Source organism: Melitaea cinxia, chromosome 12 (genome assembly GCF_905220565.1).
Source record: "Melitaea cinxia chromosome 12, ilMelCinx1.1, whole genome shotgun sequence".
NCBI lineage: Eukaryota > Metazoa > Arthropoda > Insecta > Lepidoptera > Nymphalidae > Melitaea > Melitaea cinxia.
This window is the reverse complement of record NC_059405.1, coordinates 3,641,106-3,647,439: the sequence shown is the minus strand read 5'-3', so window position 1 is coordinate 3,647,439 and position 6,334 is coordinate 3,641,106.

Genomic DNA, 6,334 nt, shown 5'->3' with positions numbered 1-6,334 from the left:
GGTACCCGTGCGCATTTATTTACGAATAAAACAACTTGCTTACAACTTTTCTATCTTAGATGGCCTAGGAGATGGCCGTTTTTTCTGCGAAATTTCTACTGTGATTATCCTTAAGAGTACATCTATGCATTTTTTACGAAATCATCCCTACTGTTTTGACTCTATTGGGAGTCATTAATTGAAATGAATAAATAAATGGATTAATAATTATATTTTTGTGTTTGAAAAAATCGCGTACGCTTAAATACTTAGGTATTCTGTATGTCTAAACCTTTCCAGGCATTCGAGCGCCGCATCGACGTTATTGGCTCGCCTGTATGAATTCAATTAAAGCTCAATGGTTAAATAAAATTGTCATTTGCCTATTTTACTTATTTTTTTATAAACAAAATATGTTTAATAGAACTATTTTTTTTATTTAATATATTTTGAATCTAAGCTTTATTTGTATTAGAAAGCCTTAAATTATACTAAAAAAAACTGGATTAAAGCCTATTTATTTTACTTTACTTCATATAGACACGATTCTATTATGAAATCATTTTTTATAATGATTAGGATCGTAAACAACCTATGGTACAGCGATGGTACAGCAATTCATCTAATGATAAGCAGTATTCGAAGCCTATGGACGCCTGTATCACTAAAAACATCGCAAGCACTTTGTCGATCGTACCGGGGGTACCAGAATCTCTGGCTACCTTACTTACCATAGGCACACTTGAGAGTAGTATAACTTAGGTATAATCTTCTGTTAGGTTTAGAGTTTTTATCCCCAGTCGAGCTTTGTCAGATTTTGATGAGGATATTTCTGATGTGCCACACCTCAATAAAAAAACTCCATCGATTGCTGTCAAATCTTTATTTACATTATAAAAAATAAAAAACAGAAAATTCCGAAAATTACTCCGTAGATACTTCCGGAGATCACCGGATAATTATATCTGGTTTAATATTCCCGGTTGATGTTAATGTTCCCGGTAATGTTCTATTAATGTCGAGATACTTTTTATTTATCACAAGTAAACTTAATTAGCTACAGTCTCCTGAAAGTTAGTCGAAAAAATATTATATGATATTTTAATCCCTCCAAAATTTCTCTTAAGACAGGAATATTTTCTTAAAATCGTTTCTTCATCGCCGAGCATTAGATATATATTTATACAAACCGTGAATTTATAAAGGCTAATCTGTATCGGACTTGTAATATTTTATTTAGTATCAAAATTTTCAGCAAGTTTATCTCTCCTCAGTTTAGTAAAGTAAACTTAGTTTGTCATAGAAAAATCATATTAAACTTATACGCTCATAAATTTTTCAAGAATATAGTTTCTTGCAACATTGTATTTTTTGAATTTCCTTAATGGGTACACTGTAGGTAGTAATTCGTTCTCCAGAATACGATGGCAATGTATCGTACAAGCATGTTATTTTTACACTCTTATATCATAATAGTGATTACATGGGATGATACGGTATTATAGAGCACAGTAAGAAATGTGCTGTTCAAAATTTGGAATAACCTAATTCAGGAACCTCAAACTATGATAATAACCAAATAGTAATACTGATCATAAGCAATATTGTATTCCCGTATTGATTAAGGTAATTAGATTTCACTGGGTTCTGCAGACGATGGTTACTGCTTATCATCAGCTACAAGTCAGTTACAAAAAAAATTTGAAACTTAACCAAAATATTAATCATTTAACAAATTGTGTAATTACGGCTACTTATATTTTCATTATTATTGTTACGTAAAACATTTTTTTTTATTTTCTACTAAAAACAAAAAAAAAAATTAAAAATGATTCATCAAATTTTTACTCTTCTTTAACAAATTCGTTAAAATTAATATTGAATTCCACGAAATCAAATCTTCATTTAGCTCCTAAACACTACCGTGAATACAAAATAACCCTCAGCGCTAATTAAACTAAATACGACTAAATACTGTTCGACCTAAATTATCTTTAAATAAATAATTTTGTGAAAGCACAAATTTCTTAATTATAACAAACCTTAAACTAAACTTTTAATTGTTAGGGTTTACTTCTATAGAAATGCTTGAGGCCATGAATGATGGTATGAGAGTATGAGAAAAATATGGGGAGTGAAACCGTGCAAAATAGTAACGCGGAAACCTGATAGAGAAAGAGAGAGAGTGACAATTTACCGCGAAATTTCTCTTGAGAGAGAGATAAATGTGTTTTTAACCGACTTAACAAGTAAAAAATGACAGGCATTTTAATCTAACGATACGAATCACATTTTTATACAAGAAAAATTTCATACACAGTATCACAAATCGTACTCGTATAAGTAATTCGTATCCGAATATCAAAATGATAAATAAAAGATTTATCGATATTTAACAATTTCACGTTAGTTGATTCTGATGTTTTTGAGGTTATTGTTACTGTAACTGTCTATAACACCCAGATGTTGACAGTTCAAAATGAGGGATGCAATAAAGGTAGTAAATAAAAAAAAACCTTATGCACAAATGATACATTTCAAGGATATACAAATTTTACATTCCACCATATATATTTAATAAGACAACATACATAATAATATAAGCGCGACGTAAAATACTGATAGCGTCATCTATTAAGAAATCTCAGAAATAAATTTAAGTTTGAGTTATACATACATGCATAATAATGTAAGCGCGACGTAAAATACCACTAACGCCATCTATTATTAAATATCAGAACTAAATTAAGTTTGTGTTTGTATAACTGTCAAATCAACCAATGGAAAAGTTGCCAAAGGCATATATTTCAATTTCATCTGCTTTTATTTTAGCTAATATTATTATATATTATCTACAGTTTTAAATATTACTTTTACACAATGTGGCTTAGTATTTAAATGCATCTATTGTATTTGCATAATTCATTATTTTGGGCTGACAGAATTAAGTATCTATGTGTTGTAAATAGTAAACTGATTATAAATAGTAAATTGAAAATTAGACGTGTTATTGTAAAGTATAACTTACTATTTCTTTATCTTCCTGTTATCATTTGAGACTGTATAATTTAAGAATGTTTATTGACAGATAATGTATTTAATTGCATACTTATTTTAGATAAAATAATTATGAAATATGTATGCATTATGTAATAAAATGTTTTAATGCAAATGTGCTAGATGCAAACAAAATAACTTTTTAATTATTTTTAAAGAAATAAAATGTATTTTTTTTAAATAAATTCCATGTGGATATTTATTTTATTTTTATTTTATTTATTTTATATATTATATAAAATAAAGTCTATTTTAAAACCAATCGCCGAATTTTGATACTAAAAAACCTTCGACATTTCTAAGCCCGCATACAGACTTGGGTGTCTTGATTGTACAACATAAAAAAGTTCAGGATGAAGGGTCATAAAATGTTACATGTACTATACTCACAACTTATGTGACTTGCTTACAATCAAAACGTTGACGAAATCAAATGTTGAGGTTCAAAATAACGTATTCAAAATTAAATTTATTGACAAAACATTTACATGACGTATTAATTAATTTGCAACTCTCATTCTATTGCCCTAAGATGAGATGAAGCACACAAAACATTTTTTTCCTTATGCGTATACAAAATAAGAATACCACACTAAAATTCAAATAAACTCTAAAATATCGTACCAAAATATTTCCTCGAAATCACTAAATTTATTTGTAAGTAATGAAAAACAAAGCCCCGTTATGTTTTTTAATACATTTAGTAAGAAGGCGTCCTAATTTCCAAAGTATTTTTGTTTCAAATTAAAAAATATTTCTCGCTTCGATTTCGTTTAACACTTTTTATTACATTTAAAAGCAACAAATATTCTGTAATAATATTTATAAGAAAATAAGAACAAAACAGAAACATAAGTATAAAAATGAATTAAAACAGGTATTAACTGTGATACGGCAAAACACGAATCCTGTATCAATATCCTGTTCAAAATCTGGTGCAGCCCGACTGGGTCGGCAATGCGATTGCTATGATTCTGGTCTTGCATGCATAGCTACGTTAATCGCTTACCATCAAGTGATCCGTATGCTTGTTTTCCAACTTATTTCTATACAAAATATAATAAGGCTTTATTGAACCTTTTTTCTGAATTTTTGATCTGTCAGTTAGTTTAGCCTATCGCAGTTTGCAGCTTGACATAGACGTTCCCAAGTTCGCGACACACAAACCGCATTTCTGCAAGCCCATCCAGACTCCACTGCCAATCTTATGTAGATCGTCGCTCGCAGGACGTCCCGCACTGTGTCTGCTACAGCGGCCATCGGTCCTGCGACACGGATGACCAGCTCACTGCCATTTCAACTTGCTAATTCTGTGGACTGTGTCAGTTACTTTCCTTCATACGCTGCTAATCTTATTTCCAATTCTATTATTATACGTATAGCCCGTTTCATTTCACGTTGAGCGAATTTAAGCTTGTGGACTAGTCCCTTCGTCAGTATCTAGTATAGTGGTAAAATAATAATTATAATACAATACAATACAAATATACTTTATTGTACAACCAAAAACAATACAAGTAACATAAAAGAAAAAGAAACAAGCGAGAAATAATAATAATAACAAAAAAAGGAATGTACTAAAGGCGGTCTTATCGCTAAAGAGCGATCTCTTCCAGACAACCTTTAGAAAAAGGACATGAATAAAAATAACGCGGCATAGAGGTGTAATTTAAAATAATATATGTAAACACATATAATTATATAACTATACATACACTTAAAATAATAATAATATTATTATTTCCCTATTTTTTTTTTTTTCATTGTGCTCTTTTACTTACTGAACTATAATTGCAATGAAAGTGTTAATTAGTAACAATAAAATAAAAAATTAAGTGTGCTGTTAAGATTTTACAATATTTGATCGTTGAATACTTCTCATCATAAGCCAGTGCAAGGCCATTTCTCCCTCGCAACCTTATTGCTACAATTCTTAGTAACACAAGCTAGTGCAATCTAGATTAGTCACTAACTGATCTTTGCAGTTCTTACTGACTATGAAAATGATTTATATTTTATTACTCTAGAACCCTTAAAATAAAAAAGCCCAAAACACAAAAACACCTTTTCAGTTGAACATAAAGACACCTGAACCTAATTTATTTTTATATATGATATCTTATTTAAATACGGAATGTTGCGTCGGAGATTAATCTCCTTATCACGCATAAGCAGACGTTGATAACGTTAAAGAGATGAAGAAGGATTAGAAGTCGCTCAAGATAAATTTAATATTTTAATCATGTACATATTCAGTGTAAAAACTCCTGCTAAGGAATATAACTATAACAGAGCCTGTAGCCCTATCCCGATGTTAAATAAATTAAGCTTAGAAGCTCTGGCTATTTTACTCATCGACGGACGCGATGGTACTCTAAATCAATATTATTTAGCAGTAATTTTCTGTAATATTGCGGGCATTTATATATCTGTCCAGTTGTTGTTTTTTGTTTGTTTTATTGGGAGATTTGTAAATACAAAACTACGCTTTATTTTTAAAATTTCTCTTGCTTCTGGTTTATAAAAAGTGTATCAAAGTATATTTTAATAAAAATATCTTTTAACGATATTCAATAATACGTGACACATACAACTGACAAATGAATTTTCTTTTTTTAATCCAATCTGTTGTATTTGAAGATTATGTTATTAAAATAAATGAACCAACTCTTTATATTGTATGATAACACAAGCTGTACTTGTACTTGTTATTGTTTAGTTAGCAGAGTTATAAAATAAAAAATAAAAATCTAAAATAAAAGTAGCCTAAGTTACTTCTTATTATATCAGCCAGTGAAAGTCCCGTCAAAATCGGTCCAGCCGTTTCAGAGATTAGCTGGAACAGACAGACAGACAGAGAGACAAAAATTATAAAAAATTGGATACTTGAAGGAGAGCAAATTAATTATATTAAAGAATTAAATATCAGAAATTACTGATAAAGCTAAGATCATCTTTAGGTCTTGAGTTACGCATATGACATCAATCGATTCTAGATAGGTATGTTCTAATAAACTACGTATATATTAAGTATATACATAAGAGCGCCTAGTAAATGTATAATATATACCCATCTAAGGCCATCGTGCGTATTTTTTTTTTTTGTATTTTTGTTTATTTTTTACATATCTAACTAAACTTGTAGTTTTTTGTAATAATACTAATAATAACAATATACTTCATAGTTGCACAAAATTAACAATACGCGCAATTATAGTTATAAATGTACAACATATTTGTAGCTCTTTTTAAAAATTACTTTTTTGGCTATAGATATATTTTTCTTTAATCAGTTACG